Raw genomic sequence first — 17,924 nt, 5'->3', positions numbered from 1 at the left:
AAGTAAGATTCTTCATAAAGAGCAACTGAAGGACTGATCTTGCACCTCTCTTGATATATCAGTAGAAGAGAAAACAAGTGAATGGTCTCATGTTCCATGGATATTTCTTCTCCAACATGTAATTTGTTACTAGAACTGTGAACACAGTACCCTCGGTTTTCACAATCTACATCTGGATTGCATTGTTGACTGGTTTTGATTAAATGCAATTCTGGCATATATTTTTTAATCTTTTATAAATTCATATCCTCACTTCTGACACTGTTACTTTTCTTTAGCACTTATGATAAGGAATAAGATCAATTTCTATTGAAAATATCTTTCAAGTTCTGTAATAATAATTTCAATATTGGTGCAACATGAGATTTTCATACACAGCTCCACTTCCTTTTGTTTTCCTACTTGAAGAACACTGTTTTGATTTGTAAGTTCTCTCTTCTTTGTAATTTAAAGGTAATTAATTTAATGGGAAGTATTTTTATTGCCTTTTTTTCTTCTCAGTAAATAAAATTAGAAGTTAATTGCTCAGGAAAAGCAAACACAGTCAACTTACTCACGAATACAGATAAGAGCCACTTCATTTGCTATATGAACAAACCACATCAGAGCTTTGAACAAATAAACCCAAACAGAAAAAAGCAACAAGAAATAATTTTCTTTTTTAAAAAAAAAAAAATGGGATTTTTAACATTTGCCAATAACTTTGATCTAGTTTATTATTTTTTTCTACTCAAAGAATAAATGCCAGCTGAGTTATGCTTCCTCAGTGGCTTTCTCTTTCATTTTTCCTTGGTCTATAGAGAAACTGCAAGAGACAGGAGGCTGCCTGATTGATTCCTCAGAACTGATGGATGTTCAATGTCTCCTGTCCATGGAGGACCTACAGGTGGTCACCTTCATCAGGGATAACAAAGACCCTGAGGTACAGCTAGTGATTTTCTTTACTAAAGTAAGAGGAATAATGCCTCTGATGGAACACTTTTACCCATCCAGTCTTAATGAACAAGAGAAAAATTTTGCAGCTAGTCCAGAGCAGATACCTCTTTCACAGCCTCAGACTTTAGCACTGTAACATTCTCTATTCAAACTCTGAGTTTTAGCCAAACCACACAAAGCTTACTGAAAAACCTCTAGAATTTTATCTGTGTTGAAGAGTTTAAAAACTACAGAGATCAAACATATGCAACAGTAACACATTGTAACATCTGTCCTTCTTTTACTCCAGTAAATATGCCATTTTGTTCAATCTCTCTAAAATGTATCTGTTTCTAGATACCCATTGAATTAACTGCTCTTGTCCTCTTCTGATTGTCCAATTATTTTGAGGGATTCCTAGTAGCAGCTCAGAGTCTTTTGTATTCTAGTAGGTCATTAAAGCAGGAAACAAGTCAGTAAGCCACAACAGTTGGTTCACTAGCTGACATCCTTCTTCAGATGAGCAAGATGCCCAAAATGTAGTCTGTATGTCCAAATCAAACTGGTTTTGTTTTTTCTCAAACATTTGCAATGGCTAAGTTTCCTCAGCCTGTTTCATCGAGGAGAGCTGGATCAGACAAAACTAAACATGTAAAATTAGGTGAGGTAAATACTGCTGTATTTCTGTTTTGTTTCTGCTTTTTTCAGCAGAGCTCAGTTTTATACTTTCAACAAAAATAAGCAAGCCTTTTTAAAAGAAAAAACCCTAATAGGAACAATCTAGTGAACTCCCATTTGTCATAGAAAACCACAGAACTGATAAGAATAATGGAGGCAAATCCTGTCTCCAGAAATCTCAGGTACAGGCAGATGGATACTGAATAATCCCACAGAGCAACTACTCCACTTGCAATGACACACGATGCATCCACATCACTGAGCTTAAACATTTTAATAAGAGGTCAAGAGTCATAGCAATTAAGTGTCATAGGAAAAGAATGGGAGAGATTAAGGGAGTTGTCGATGACAGGGACATCCGCACCAAGAAGGATTTGTTCAAGAAAACTCCCAGATGATGGGAAAAACCTGTTGTCCCTGAAAAACTGACAGGGAAAAAGTCTCTGATGATGGCAGCTCTGGTTTAATGCTGAGCACAGAAGCAGTATGCACCACAAACACACCTGGGCAGTTTTAATGTCAATAGAAACACAGAGAGATTTTGTCCTGCAAGTCCAGTGTTAAGAAAGAGAGTATGTGAGAGAGGGGACAAATAGAAAGAGAGGGGAAGAGCCTCCTGCTTTATTCCAAAAACAAGCAGCAGAAGCCAACATGTGCCATCCAGAGGGACCTGAACAAGCTAGAGAAATGGGCCCAGGTGAACCTCATGAGGTTCAACAAGGCCAAGTGCAGAGTCCTGCACCTGGGCCGAGGTAACCCAAGATATGAATGCAGGCTGGGGGAGGTCATGCTTGAAAGCAGCCCTGTGGAAAAGAACCTTGGGGTACCAGTGGATCAAAAGCTGGACATGAGCCACCAATGTGCAGTTGCAGCCCAGAAGGCCAAATCTGTCGTGGGCTGCATCAAAAGAAGTGTGGCCAGCAGATGGAGAGAGGTGATTCTGCCCCTCTACTCTGCCCTGGTGAGACCTCACCTGGAGTTCTGTGTCCAGTTCTGGTGCCCCCAGCACAAGAAAGATATAGACCTGTTGGAACATGTCCAGAGAAGGGCCATGAAAATGATCTGAGGGCTGGAGCACGTCTCTTACGAGGACAGGCTGAGGGAGTTAGGGTTGTTCAGCATGGAGAAGGGAAGACTCCCAGGGGACCTCATAGTGGCCTTCCAGTAACTGAAAGGGGCCTACAGGAAAGCTGGGGAGGGTCTTTTTACTGGGGCTTGCAGTGAGAGGACAAGGGGTAATGGTTTGAAGCTGAAAGAAGAGAGATTTAGGTTGGAGATGAGGCATAAATTCTTCAGTGTGAAGGTGGTGAGACACTGGAACAGGACACAGAGAGATTTTGTCCTGCAAGTCCAGTGTTAAGAAAGAGAGTATGTGAGAGAGGGGACAAATAGAAAGAGAGGGGAAGAGCCTCCTGCTTTATTCCAAAAACAAGCAGCAGAAGCCAACATGTGCCATCCAGAGGGACCTGAACAAGCTAGAGAAATGGGCCCAGGTGAACCTCATGAGGTTCAACAAGGCCAAGTGCAGAGTCCTGCACCTGGGCCGAGGTAACCCAAGATATGAATGCAGGCTGGGGGAGGTCATGCTTGAAAGCAGCCCTGTGGAAAAGAACCTTGGGGTACCAGTGGATCAAAAGCTGGACATGAGCCACCAATGTGCAGTTGCAGCCCAGAAGGCCAAATCTGTCGTGGGCTGCATCAAAAGAAGTGTGGCCAGCAGATGGAGAGAGGTGATTCTGCCCCTCTACTCTGCCCTGGTGAGACCTCACCTGGAGTTCTGTGTCCAGTTCTGGTGCCCCCAGCACAAGAAAGATATAGACCTGTTGGAACATGTCCAGAGAAGGGCCATGAAAATGATCTGAGGGCTGGAGCACGTCTCTTATGAGGACAGGCTGAGGGAGTTAGGGTTGTTCAGCATGGAGAAGGGAAGACTCCCAGGGGACCTCATAGTGGCCTTCCAGTAACTGAAAGGGGCCTACAGGAAAGCTGGGGAGGGTCTTTTTACTGGGGCTTGCAGTGAGAGGACAAGGGGTAATGGTTTGAAGCTGAAAGAAGAGAGATTTAGGTTGGAGATGAGGCATAAATTCTTCAGTGTGAAGGTGGTGAGACACTGGAACAGGCTGCCCAGAGATGATGTGGGGGCTCCATCCCTGGAAGTGTTCAAGGGCAGGTTGGATGGGGCTCTGAGCAGCCTGTTCTAGCGGAAGGTGTCCCTGCCCATGCAGGGGAGTTGGAACTCGATGATCTTCAAGGTCCCTTCCAACTCCAAACATTCTGTGATTCTGTGATGTGAGATTAATGCAATGTTTGCATTCTGTTACACAAGTGTAAATAAGTCTCTTTTGCTTGCCCTTTTGGAAGGCAATAATACATGTATCATGTAAGAACTTAATTTTCTCTCAAAGTTTCTTTCAAACTCAGTTTAAAAACACTTTAGGTTTTTTATTCTCAGGACTCTATTTAGGACATTATTCCAGAACTTGGTCTTCAAATATATTTTCCAATTTACAGGTATTTGTTACCAAGATAAGCATTGGATCTTGTGCCAATATTGTCCCTTAATTTAAACAAATCTCCTTCATATTTAACTCTAGATGTGGGGGTGTTTTTCCCTTCTTTAATCCAGGTCAAAATGTCATACACTTTAAGCAGAAGAAATTCAATAGCTCACCTCTCCTTCTGTTCTGATCTCAGTCTCTCTGGTGATAACCAATGTATTACAACTGGCTGCAACGTTTACTTCAAAATATATGTCACTAGTAGATTTTTGTCTGCATATCTCAGGGCAGATATTGGAGCAACTTGGTCTATATTTGATTAGAATATTTTTCTTGATAGCAAGATGAAATCTCATCTAATCCCTTCCCAGCAGCTTCTCCATAAGTATCTGATGCTATTAGCCAGTGGTGCCACCTCTCCTCCTTTTCTCTCTTCTTCAGAGGCTGTTTTCCCCCTGGTGTAAAACCTGAATAGTATTCAGTGGACAGGACTGAGAACCCAGTTATGCTAAGTACCTGATAAACACAATAAGGTCTGCACCTAACCCAGAGACCAAGCAGAAGGAATTCTCAGACAAAGCGGTAGGGGAAGTAATAACACTAGGCCAAATGACACATTCTATATGAAATTTCTACCCAAGTTAGGCCACAAGGCAATGTTAGAGTAGAGAAAACCAAAGGAAGTCGCTAAAAGCAAGAACAGTAGAAATGGTGGACTTCTCACTGGCTGGCTTAGGTAACCACAGAGTAAAAAAATTCATTTAAATTTAGCTGTGATTGCCAAGATAGGCTATGACCAGTTGGGTATATCTACCTCCTCTACTTTTAATGCAGTTTTATTCAGACAGGCTTGTCTCTGAGGCATAGCTCTCAATTGTTTATCATGACACTCCTGAGCTTCTGTTTATCCTGGCACTCCCACCTGGAGGTGCAATGAGACCTTTACTTTGCACCCTAATACCTTGAAGTTTGGGTAATGCTTAACCCTAAGAGACTGGCCTCTTGTATATGTTTCTTAAGAACTTAGAATGTACATTTTTTTCAGGATTTGTATCCCTATGTGTCAATTAAATTTTGAAAAATCATTAGGGACATACTTTTCTTTCCGGTAACACTTGTACTGTTTTAATTTATTCCCTGTGTTAAGTGATCAAAGTTTTCAATAAAAGTAGTTCAAAATCAGTTCTAGAGGCAGTGCCTTGCATAACTCACAGAGTTTGAGCAACCACATAGCTCATTTTACTGATAAATTACAAAGACAGAAAGCTACTCATTTGGAATTAGTTTCAAAGTGCTTGTTGAAGAAAGGTACAATTGAGTCACAACTCAATAAAAAGATCTTGGTGTTATCATTGATGGATGTTTGAAATAATTTAGTGGCAATCAAAATACAAGACAGAAGTTGTCATGTTGTGACCATTGAAAAAGATGGTGTTCCCAAACCTTGAGTAATATGTGTGGTTTGGGTAGCTATTTCTCACAAGGGCATAGTTAAGTTAGAAAGAGCATAGAGAAAGGGAATTAAGACGATAAAGAAAATGAAAAGGAGATACAAAAATCTGAGATCCCTCAGTTTCTAGAGAAGGCTGAGAAGGATGTGGTTGGGGTTTATCCTGTCATGAAGGCAGCAGAAAAGGGAAATGCAGAACTGTTCATCAGCTAGTACTAAAGCAGATTCAATGAAACTTGTAGGAGATTGGTTAAATAAAAATGAAGGGTGATACTTGATTACACAGCAAACAGTGGCCTTCTGGAATTTGTTACCAAAGAAGCTCATACAAGCAGAGGGTGCCAATAGTTTCAAAAAGGGCTTTGACAAAGTCAGGAATAACTTCTCCTTAAAGAGACACACAAAAAAAAAAGATAGGCAGAAATGTACCCTCTAACATTCGTAATATGTTTCTGCAAGCTGGGGAAATACACAGGTAAAAGACTGCAGAAAATGGCCAGACTTACTTGGTCTTCCTGAATAGCAACTCCTATTGCTTCTCTCAGAGTATATTGGGCTACCTGGAATCACTGGTCTGTTGTTTTATGGCGTGCCATATATTCTTAATAAAAAATATTTTTTTGTGTGCCCTGTTCTAGCCATGCCTCCTTCATGTTAATAAATACAATTCCCCTTCCTGGTATTAAAGAACATCTTTGTGTTTAAGGTAATATAAATTAATTAGTCTACTTTTTACCAATATGGAATTAAAGTGAATGAATCTATACTATAGTATTTTATAAGAATACAATTTATACTTAATGGCTATGTACTATAAGCATAGTATGTTAAATTACTTCAGATATATTCATAGAACAGATAAAGAAGAGATAAAGGCTTGAATAAAAACAGGGCAGAACTGTAGGAAATCTGGATGTGTCAGTTCTAACAACCCATGATGAAAATGCATACAGAATTAATTATTACTAGATTATCTATGCCTCATCCTAAAATAGCAATACAATCACGTCTGATAAGCAGATTGACGGAAGAATGAAACATGCAAAATATATGCAGATTAGCAGCTGTGCTAAGCATATAAAATGTGAACTCAGTTCACCTGCAAAAATAAAAAAGCCCAGCTAATACCACAGAAAAGAAGAATCACAGGATTTTAATCCCACAGGTTATTGTGTGGATAAACAGCGTATGCTTGTTAGACGGCACCTGTTTCCAGAGGGCAAATACGTATGTCATGCAGACATATGCTCATACTGTGAAAGAGAAGCCTATTTTGCTCTCTCAAGTAACCACAAGGCAGAAGGCAGAATCTACACAGCTTTCTAAATGATACAGACACTTGGATGGACAACAGCCTGTCTCATATACGTGCAGCAGATTGTAGAGAGACCCTCAATAACTCTCACTCTACAGGTTTGGTTGTAGTTCATCATTCACAGAGAGATTTTACAAGCAGTATGTGCACAGCTCAAGAGTACTCAGCAATTATTTCTTGGCTAATACACAGATAAAGAGCTGTGACTAATACACAACTAAGGAAAGCATTAACGTGCCTTCCAAGTCTCTATTTTTCTTGTTATTTTCTCTCCTACAGTTACTAGCAAATACCACCTCAATAATGACACTTTGCCTTTGGCTTTGCTTTGCTTATTTTGCATGGCTATAGCTCATGTAATGCATTGCAGCTCAAAAACAATTTCCTTGAAGTATTAAACAGATGTGTTACACCACACCACACAAACTGGCCTCTGGGTTACAGAGAGCTGAACCTGAATCCTTGGGCTTGATTACATCTCCTGGCTGGGTCATGCTTCGAGTAAGTTGGCTCTGGACTCCTCTTGCTTCTGCCAAAGCAATGCTGTCCCCTTTATTCCTTTGCACAGTTCTTAAAACCTGTATTTGCCTTTTCTACTTGAATGCCGCAATGTGAAAGGAATTAATTACTGTATATGAGAACCATTCGTTATGCTGATATAAAAGGTGATTTTAAAAGATTAATATTTTTGCCTGCAACTCGGACATAAAATTATTGTAAAAATAATTAAGTAATTGATTATTCCACGTGACAGTAGCTGTGGCTGAACCAAGCATAAGTGAAATACTGAACAAAAAAATGGAAAATCCATTTTGTATATTGTGATATGGAGGCTGGTGTCAGAATTTAGATTACTAACTTAGACTCTAAACATACCATTTACTACAGAATTATTTGCCTAGTATCCTGCTGATAAAGCGGTTAGTTTCGGCATGGCAGAGCCAGCCTGTGTTAATACAGAAATCAACCAGAATCCCTAAGAACAGCATCCTGGTAATGAGCAGTAAGGTCCTCCCAGTGTGGTGTCTGCACCATACTATTCATAAATGGTTGGGTGCTCAGAATGCTGTATTTTCAATAGCTTTAGGCAAGACATCCTACAATTTATCTCCTTACAACATGCTGAGGACACAATAAATTAAAGTACACATTAGTCAATATTCAGTGAGCAGTCAAGAATTCAATATTTCAGCAATTATCAGTGAGTCTTGGCAGTCAAACATTTCAAAATGCCAGTATGGTCAAAATGGTGTGAAATCAGGAGCACAGCATATGGCAAGCTTTGCTTGTGCAGCATTCATTTTATTACAGAGGTCTAAAATTCCTTTATATTGATTGTTTGACACTTGTGTACTTATTACAAGCCAACAACAGCTATTTTAGCACCAGTTTGTATAACAGATGAATACATTAATGGAGGTGCCATGTTATTTGGAATTGAAATTTACACATGAAAATAACACCAATATAAATGAGTACACAAGGGAAGTAAGACTAACTCTGAAGTTACAATATTGACAAAAGAAACATGAAATCATCACACATTTGAGCACAGGAGATGATCCTAATGATAAGAAGTCACACATTTTTGTGATCAACTATTTCATTACACTTTGTAAAGAAGCTGTTTAAGAAATCTTCACCTGAGATTTGGTCTCTTGGCCCATGCACCGTATGATATTGTGCATACAATACTATAAAGAACAGGTAGCTACTTCCTATTTGAAATATTAAAAATTCATGTTTTACTTCTCTGATCATCATGATACAAAAAAACCAAGCATTGCACATGCGTGTCCAGAGAGGAAGGTCACCAAAGAAGTTCACATTTCATTCAGAGATGTAGAAACAAGAGAAGACTCCTAATAAAAGGGCAATTCTAAAAGCAAAACACAAAGGCAATCTGCCTATGGACACTCCTTTTGTTTGTTTTTGAGATGAAAGTGGGACTTTCATTTCCTGCAGTCTGAAAGCCTCATTTGAGATTGCACTTCCATTTTCACCTCAAAACTCAAGAATTCTTACAGACTTCCTGCAGCATCTTCTGAAGTGTACAAAGAAGTCTGAATAGTTGCAAGCTTTACATTCTCTTGGATTTGGTGACATTTTAGCAATATTCACCAGTTGCAGAGGCTTCTGCTAGCTCAAAGAAACAAATTTTCCATAAGAATTCCTAATATATGTTTCCCTTGGAAGGAGATACAATAACTAAAAGATCTGTTGTCACAAAACGTCTCTTCATATATAATTTCTAATAAAAAACCCCAACATTAAAGATCAGGAAATAGTTTTATTTTTAAATAAACCAAGCTATTTTAAAAGAAGTGGTAGTCATTCATTATGTATTGCTTCACAATTTAAATAGAGGTGATTTGAAAGAACATTTCCAATGTTGCTCTTCAAAAAATGCAAGTTCTAAATAACAAGAGTGTTCTCTGGGAATTTTCAGAGCATTTTGGAAGAAATCTTCCTTGTCTCCTAAATTCCAGCAAAGCTTTTTTCTTTTTCTTTTTTTTTTTTTTTTGAACACAATGTTAGACAAGATTTTCACAAATCTGGGATGCTAGAGAGTTCAGAAGTATATTTGGATTTGAAAACATTTTTATCTATTTGAGCTTTTGAAATTATAAACCATGAACTTCTCTTTCAGCAAAAGACTGTACATTTTAAATGGTTCCCAAATCAGCAGACAAAAAAAAAACCCCAAAAGAGGAGTTAAAATAAATTACAGAAATTAAAGCCTATTTTATGATCATCTGTGGTTTAAAATAAGTAGCAGAATACATAGGTTAATATAAACCTGAAATAATATTATTTTTTTTAAATTTTAAGTCGAAACTACTTTAAAAGCACCCTACCAACAAAACAAAAGGAATATTCTGAAGCAGTTTCTCATGGGAACAGGTTACAGCCCAGTGCACTGTGAGCACCTTGTTTCTTTTCAACTTCTGAACACCAAGTTCAAAGCTGCACAGTTCTCCTGTAAGTACATTTCCAGAATGAGTGAGGCCAAAAGTAGGCTGGAGAGGAGCTCAGGTCTGGTAACTGAGATTACAAGTAAGAATGTTGTTAATAAATAGTAGGATTTACTATGGTAAGGAGCAGAGATGAAGATGTGTCAGAGCAAAAGACAAAGTGAGTTAATAAAAGAATATGGCTAAGGCTTTGACAGGGGAAAAGGAGCTGAGACAAATGAATCCTACTGGAAACAGATAAGCAGCAGAAACTATAATAGTTTCCCTGCAGGAGCTCTAGTAGCACCCAAAATTATGCTGCTATCAGCAAAGATCTTTGAAAGCCATTAGCAAGACATCTCCTTCTTGCAGACAGCTACCCTTTCTGTGGTATGGACAGCCATCATCGCACGGACAACAGCAAGGGAGCTGCGTAAACTCCACAGTGATAAATCATCTACTAGGATTTTTCTTTACATGCTGTAAGTGAAGCACCTGTATGAACAGAACTGCTTTGAAAGGAAAAATAAGTGTGCAAACTGCTATGCTGTGTATCTGATGTCTGGATTTACATCTCCTCTTACTCTGGCCTGAACACTACAGGGCTTCTTGCAAAATCTATTGAAATGCCATAAGCGTGTTTTTTTCCAGATTAGTCTGCTCATGTCTGATTTGTTTTCATTTTAAAAATCAGTTTTGTAGTCTAATCTCTCACCACTTTCCTACAAATCCCTGAAGAGTAGCAGGATGTCACTTGCAGGCTTTTTTATTGGCTATTGCACAGCCAACATTTTCCAGATTCATAAAGGTGTCACTTATTTGCTCTGATACCATAGGTTCCAATGATTCCTTGCCCAGAGCATCCAGCAATACTTGCACAGTCTGTGAAAGATCCTCCTGCTGTCTCAGATCTTTCCTCTCCTTTAAAGACCCCTATTCATGCTTTTGAAGCCACGAGTTGCATGTCCAAGTGCCATGGCTCCTCTTTTTTTCCAACCCCTGCCCCAACCACTTCCTTTCTACTCAACCAACTGAAGATACCCCATGCTCATCACTGTATGGAAGACCTCTTTTACCTTCCAACCAAGCCTCAGAGGGACAGGAGAGCCCAAAAGGGCAGCTCTCAAGCAGGAAAAGCTGGTTCCCCTTCAAGGCTGGTATTACCTTGAATTGAGAGCATTTCTGTTTGGATTCTTCCAGGCTCTATTCCAGTGTCTTCCACTATCTGCCCCAAAACTCAGGGGAGCATCTATAGGGAGACTGCTGAGACCTCTGTGCCCAGTCTGTCTCCCGGGTGGTGGCCTGGTTTCAGGTCCAGCATAGCCAATTCTTTCCTGGCCCCAAGTTTTACACTACCATCCTTCCCCTCGTAGGAAGAGGAAGACCTGCAGAATAACTTCAAATGCCACCCAAGTAACATACTGAATGGGTGCCATCAGCAGCTTAGCGTGGTCAGAAGGGGCTCAAAAGGAGATGCTGGAGGGAGGAAGGCCTGGGAAGCTGGCTGTGCCCATCTTACATCCAGGTCTTTTTCATCATCTTCCTTGCCTCTGTACTAATGTTCCTCCTCACCAACAATGTCCTATTCACTTCTATCATTCCCTTAGGCTGCCGCTCCTCAGCTGGAGGGCTGAAAAAGTAGTAAAGGTGGCACTGAGCCACCTAGACCATCCTTTTATTGGTCCTGCAAACCCTCCCCTTCTTTGAAATTGAGATTAGACTGGGGTGAAAGCCACTCTGCAGCTCATCAGCATGTGTTGCTGCACAGCTCTTCTACAGAACCTACAGTGACATCAAAAGTCCCCAACACTTAATGTTACTGAATCCACATCCCGAGTGTGAACTGAATGTCTGCAGGTGCAGGGTTCCTTCTGAGCCCCAACCAGCCTTCCTTCCCCAAACACAATGTCTGCTTTGAAGCCTCCTAACACTTCATGTGGCAGTAGTTGCTATCTCACTGCCCACTGTCTCCAGGGGAAGTGTCAGGTAGATGGAAAGCTCAGATTCCTATAAAAGACAGTAGGGTGTCAGCCAGGGTATGGTTGAACCATTGCCACAGCATCTTCCACTGGGCAGACTGGACTGAAATGCCTGGCTCTGGTAGCACACCAAGCCTTGTACAAGACTTATCTTCCCAGAATGCCTGCAGCTGAACTGAGTATGAGCAGACTCATTTTTGATGTCTCACATAGTTTTATAGTTACATTATCAGTTTTATGTTATGCTGAGCTTAGCATTGGATAAAGTGAAACCAAGAGCCAATTTTAACTTAAATTTAACTTAAATTTATTGTAAAATGATGAAGTGCAGCACTTACGATGCACTTGCCCCTACTTGCACAGAGTGTATAGATGCTGCTCAGAGAAACATAGGTTTTGTTTGCTTCAACTCTGGTGTTCTAGGCTATAAAAGCAGCCTGCCAGAGGTGCCAGTACTGACTTGGTGTTGATTAATCAATTAAACGCTACTTCATTCCATTAAAGACCCTCCCATGTTAGGATAAATTTTGTCTTCTGTTCCTAATTCGACCCTTCAACCACTATTTTGTTTCCATCACAGCCATGAACTGAAACCATAGCACTTTCAGCTAATTTCCTTTTTTTTCCAGTACCCTGGTAGGGAGTGCTTCTGGTCATCCTAATGTGTGCCATCCAGACATCCTTTTATTTTGCCTAAACATGGAAAGAACAAGCAAAATAAAGAATTCAACCACAATAAGGGTAGAGTCCTACACCTGGGGAGGAATAACACCATGCACCAGTACAGATTATGAGTACACTTGCTAGGAAGCAGCTCCATGGAGCAAGACCTTAGAGTCCTGGTGGACAAGTTATCCATGGGACAGCAATGATCCTCATGTGGCCAAGAAGGCAAATGGTATCCTGGTGTGTACCAAGAAGAATGTGTCCAGCAGGTCAAGGGAGATACTATTCCTCCTCTACTCTGCCCTAATGAGACCATATCCAGAGTATTGTGTCCAGTTCTGGGCTCCCCAGTTCTAGAGGAACAGGAATTTACTTGGGAGAGTCCCACAGAGAGCAACAAGGATGATTAAGGGACTGGAACACCGGTCTTATGAAGAAAGGCTGAGAGACCTGGGGCTGTTTAGTAAGAGAAGACAGAGGGGACCTTATTAGTGTCTATAAATATCTGAAGGGTGAGTGTCAAGAATGAGGGGGCAATCTCTTTTCAGTCATGCCCTGTGAAAGGACAAGGGGCAATGGATGCAAACTAAAGCACAGGAAGTTCCACCTCAACATGAGGAGAAACTTATTGTGAGGGTCACAGAGCACTGGAACAGGCTGCCCAGAGACATTGAGGAGTCTACTTCCCTGGAGACTTTCAAGACCCATCTGGGTACATTTCTGAGTGACCTGCCTTAGATTCTGTGGTGGTCCTGCTCTAGCAGGGGGGTTGGACTTGATGTTCTCCAGAGGTCCCTTCCAATCCCTAACATTCTGTGATTCTATGATTCAATGAATTGTCATATTGATTTAATTCAGACATCTAAGGGTTCTCTGTTACATGTGGGGTTAGGGTACAAACTGGCACACTGGAAACTGAAGCTTTTTTTTTTTTTTTTTCTTTTCAAGCTACACAATGTGTTCAACAAATACAGTGACAGGACAAGCTTCTCTGTCCTGGTACTTCAACACTGGCCTGTAGGATCCACCATAAGGGCCACATAATTCAGTCTCTTTGGTTGTACTTTCATAAGCACGTCAAACAGGACAAGGCTGTTCCTTGTCCTTGAGGACAAGAAAGGAGTCCTTTATGTCCATGGGACTGAGCTACTTTCTCCTCCCTCACCCAAAAGGGATAGCTTCATCCACTCTGCCTGATGGGAACAGTCAGTGTCTAATTGTGTCCCCTCTAGACTGTGCTCATGAACATATGCTCAGTTAGGGGAGGCTGCTAGATGGCTTGGGCCAAAACTGCACCAGGGACTATGCTGGCATTTCAATAGAAACAGGGATTGCATCTCAGTATCTCACCCTTCCCAGTTCTGCCTGATTTGCCAGCATAGTTGGCTCCTGAGGCTGTTGGTAAAGATAAGCACCACCAATTATGTTGATGTTTGGTGTGTTCTTGGTTAACCAAGCTAATCCCAAATTTATTCCACATCAGGCAAACAGTTCATATGAAGATGGCAACAGCTTTCAACCATTAGCCAACAATAAAACCAAAACCATGATATGCCATATTCTGTATTCCATTTGCTAATGCTCTCAGTCAGGCTGTATCTCTTCTGATCACCCATCATCACATTTTAGCCTGTCTTTCTGTTTACCTTTGCAGATACTAGTCCCTGTATCTTGACCATTTCCTAAGTCTGTGCACAATGCTTTAATGATCGTATGTAAGAGCCACAATGTACATTTCTGAAACTACCCACCTCAACCTCCCCTTTACTGTTCCTCCTCCTGAGAGCAAGAGAAGCTACTGCTGAGCTTCCTGGATTGTTGGTTAATGTATGCTGCTTATATACCAATTTACTAATGGATAAGGATAGGATATATTTGCAAGTTGTGCAGTTTGTGATCCCTGTAAAAGAGGATAAAGACTGAGAGATGACTCATGGCCAAAGGGGACACTGTCAGGCTTTATACAGACCTTTTTGCTATGAGAAAGTGTATCTTAACTCATGCTCTACTTATCATTAGTCCAAATGTGTTTTGGCTATTATGGTCTGTAGTAAACCTGGCAGAACTTAGCCACTGAGCCAAAGGAGAATAAAACCAAGTCTGAATACTGAAGTCTCTTCCCTGTGTCTTTGGAAAGTGTTCAAGACCCCAGCCTTATACATCAATAACACTGGAAAAAGCCAATAGAGCCACAGCCGGGCCAGCACTGAGACAACCACAGTGACCAGCAGCAGCACAGATGGCAGCTGCCCAGGCAGTCTTTTTTTTTAATCTGTTATACTGTTTTCTGTAGACTCTTCAGATACAAGCCTAGAAAAAAAGAAAATATCACCATACATTTTGTATTCTAGTAATGTTTTAATCTGAAATCCTATCCCTCTTTCTATAGCTACAGTATATTTGCTCTAGCATAACCAGGGCAGGTTATTACTCTGTCATGGAGCTGATGAGAGATCGAATATAGGAATTTTCTTCTGATATAAAATCTCTGCCTTGGATGTCTAAAGCTTTTTCTTTGCATACACTTGGTTTAGGCCAAATGTTTTGGGCCTTGTAGACTAAAATAAACTGCTGGTAACATCCTACAACTATGAATAATTTTATCATACAGAACATAGTCGTGCTTTTCCAAACATGGGAAGACTCAAGGAACTAGGAAAATCTTCCCTACTCACAATGCAAAACCTTTTTCAGCCAGCACCAAAATGTGTTCCAAAAACACATTCCCCCAGGCCTCTCTTGGGGTTACAAGCCACTGCTCCTAGGAGATACTGAGATATCCTTCTCTGTTGAGTGACACATTTCATCCATCCCCATGTGCCACTTCTCAAATCAAGTACTGTTCCACAAAGCAGTTGGGACTCTTTGTGGATTTGCATTTACCCTTGTTTTGAGGAATATAGTAGTGAAAAGAAGATGCAAAGGAAATTTCTTAGATCTACCTTAGATAAAATGTAATGTTAATAAAAGAGAGACAAAGAAGAAAGGGCACTTCTATGATCATTGTAATAATGCTGTATTGTTGGATTCTGGTAAGCTGTGCCCCATTAGCAATTGTGAGTTTCTAATATCTTAGAAGTCACATGATTTTTGTTATGATAAATAAACTCAGTTTGGGATAGTTTGTGAGAGTCAGTTGGCCATGTCTGAAGAGGGATGACTGGGATAACTGCCCCTTTGGTTTATCTCTTTATATTACTCATTTCTTACCAGAATTACTGTAGAATCATAGAATCATAAAGTGGTTTGGGTTGGAAGGGACCTTAAAGATCATCTAGTTCCAACTCCTGGCCATGGGCTGGGGCACTTTACACTAGACCAAGTTGCTCAAAGCCCCATCCAACTTGGCCTTGAACAGTTCCAGGGAGGGGGCATCCACAGCTTCTCTGGGCAACTTGTTCCAATGCCTCACCATCCTCCCAATAAAGAATTTCTTCCTAATGTCTAATCTAAATCTACCTTCTTTCACTTTAAAACTGTTCCCCCTCATCCTATCTGTAGATATGAACTTACCTGTGAGTTTAATTAAAATATTTCATTTAAAGTATTTCTTACTTAGCATTCTCTCATACAATGAGATTTCCCTGATATTTTAGGTGTGAAATGATCAGCCTGGCTGGATAAGCTAGAAGGAAGTACAAGCAGACAGCAGGGATAGCTCCAGGGTGAGTGATGGACCATCTGGAGTTTCTTCCACCCCACAAAGCTCCTCAGCTGTCAAGAATATGAAACGTTATAATAGTAATTTTATTGTAGTAGAATTTTGAGGTAACAAAACCTCCTGATAGACCTGTCCCAATAGAACAGCCTGGATAATAACTGGTGGCAAGGCAGCAGTGTGAATGTAAACAGTCCATGTAGACAGGACATCCAAAATGACCTAGTTTGAGAGAAGCTCACCCCAAAACTGAGAATCAGATGAGGAAAGGAATAACGACAACATTTGTTTACAAAATTTGTTTACAATTGGATGAAGCAGCAACCAAGGCATTATGAAGGGGCTTTTGGAAAAGTCAGCTGGGAAGAAGCATAAAATGTGGAAGGAAACCTGAGACTGTGGGGTAAGACCTGGGAGTGGGAAGGTGTTCAGCACAGCAATCAGACCTTGCCTTGGACACTGCCAGGAGTCATCCCACTGCCATTGTGTTCCCATCCCAGCCTAATGCAGCATCCCATGGGGAGAGCAGGGCTGGTGGGGCAGAGTGCAGCAACAGAAGGATGCACAGCTTGAGGTGCATGCAGGAACTCATGGGGTGCCTCCTTGCCAGGGCACAGAGTGGCAGGCAGCAGGGAGTTGCACTGCTACACACAAAGACAGTGCAGCCCCATCTCCAGCTGGAGAAGGTGCATGGCCAGAAGAGGCGGGTGCACTTGTCACCCCCCATCCTGTCAGAGTGGGGAGCACACACAGGAACATGCTCCTATCAGATTAAACATGGTGTAGATTAGGGTGATTAGAAAGTTGAAGGTGCTTTATAACATCTTGCAAGAGTTTTGTTCTCTGGTTTATCTATTGGCCTGCTGATACTGATCCAGAATGTGAAGTTCACTGACTGCCAGCTGATTATGTGCCATTCATACATCTGTAGACCACTTGGATCCTGTTTTGAGTTTAATCACATAAGTAGAGCAAGTCTTCCCTGACATACTCCCTTGTGTTAAAACAGATATGCTGTTAAAAAAACAGTAAGCAATTAGCTTAAGTACCCTTGAATCACACTCAAGTTGCAATAACTCTTTAACTCAGATGATTGACTATTTCACTTTCTAGTTTAAATATAGTTAGAAAACAACAAGCTATTTCTTGATCCTCTGATTATATAACTCTTCATCTTAGAGAAAGCTGCTGGTTTGGTGCATCCCTGTGCCATTTCTCTGTATATATGATCACCCTTTAACATGAGCTTGTAATAGAGAATTTACAAATCTTATTTGTAAATTATATTTCAGTAGGTAGTCTCTCCTCATGTGCCTCAGAGTTATTTGCAGCCAAACAGTTGAATTTGGAGAAATACCACCCAGATGAACAAACCATTGACAGTTTATCATAGTAACGTGATGAAGTAAAAAATAGTTGATGGGCTAAGAGCGTGCAGAGAGAGCAGAATGAAATAAAAGTGTCCTGTTCAACAAAAACCTTGAGAAGAAAAATGTAGGTAAAGCTTTTCAATCCACTAATATGAAGTGGGAAGCAAGATGGTTCCATGATTAGTTCCAGAGAAACAACGTATCCCCTAGAATTTCACTGAAACACAGCAAATACATGTAGTCCAAGGGTACCATGAAAGAAATACATATATCATTGCTATGAACTTAACAGAAAGAAAATAATAAAGCTACCAGTCATTTAAAGTCTTAACATAAAAAGAAGCCCTAGAAAGTGTCCAGCCTGCTGCTGTGCCAGGTTGCCCCAGCTTCAAACATTAAGTTGGAAATGAGGGTGCCCCTCCATCTGCAGGTCTGGACCTC

This window comes from Chaetura pelagica, unplaced genomic scaffold (assembly GCF_000747805.2).
Source record: "Chaetura pelagica isolate M959 unplaced genomic scaffold, ChaPel_1.0 scaffold109, whole genome shotgun sequence".
Lineage (NCBI taxonomy): Eukaryota > Metazoa > Chordata > Aves > Apodiformes > Apodidae > Chaetura > Chaetura pelagica.
This window is presented reverse-complemented; position numbering follows the sequence as displayed.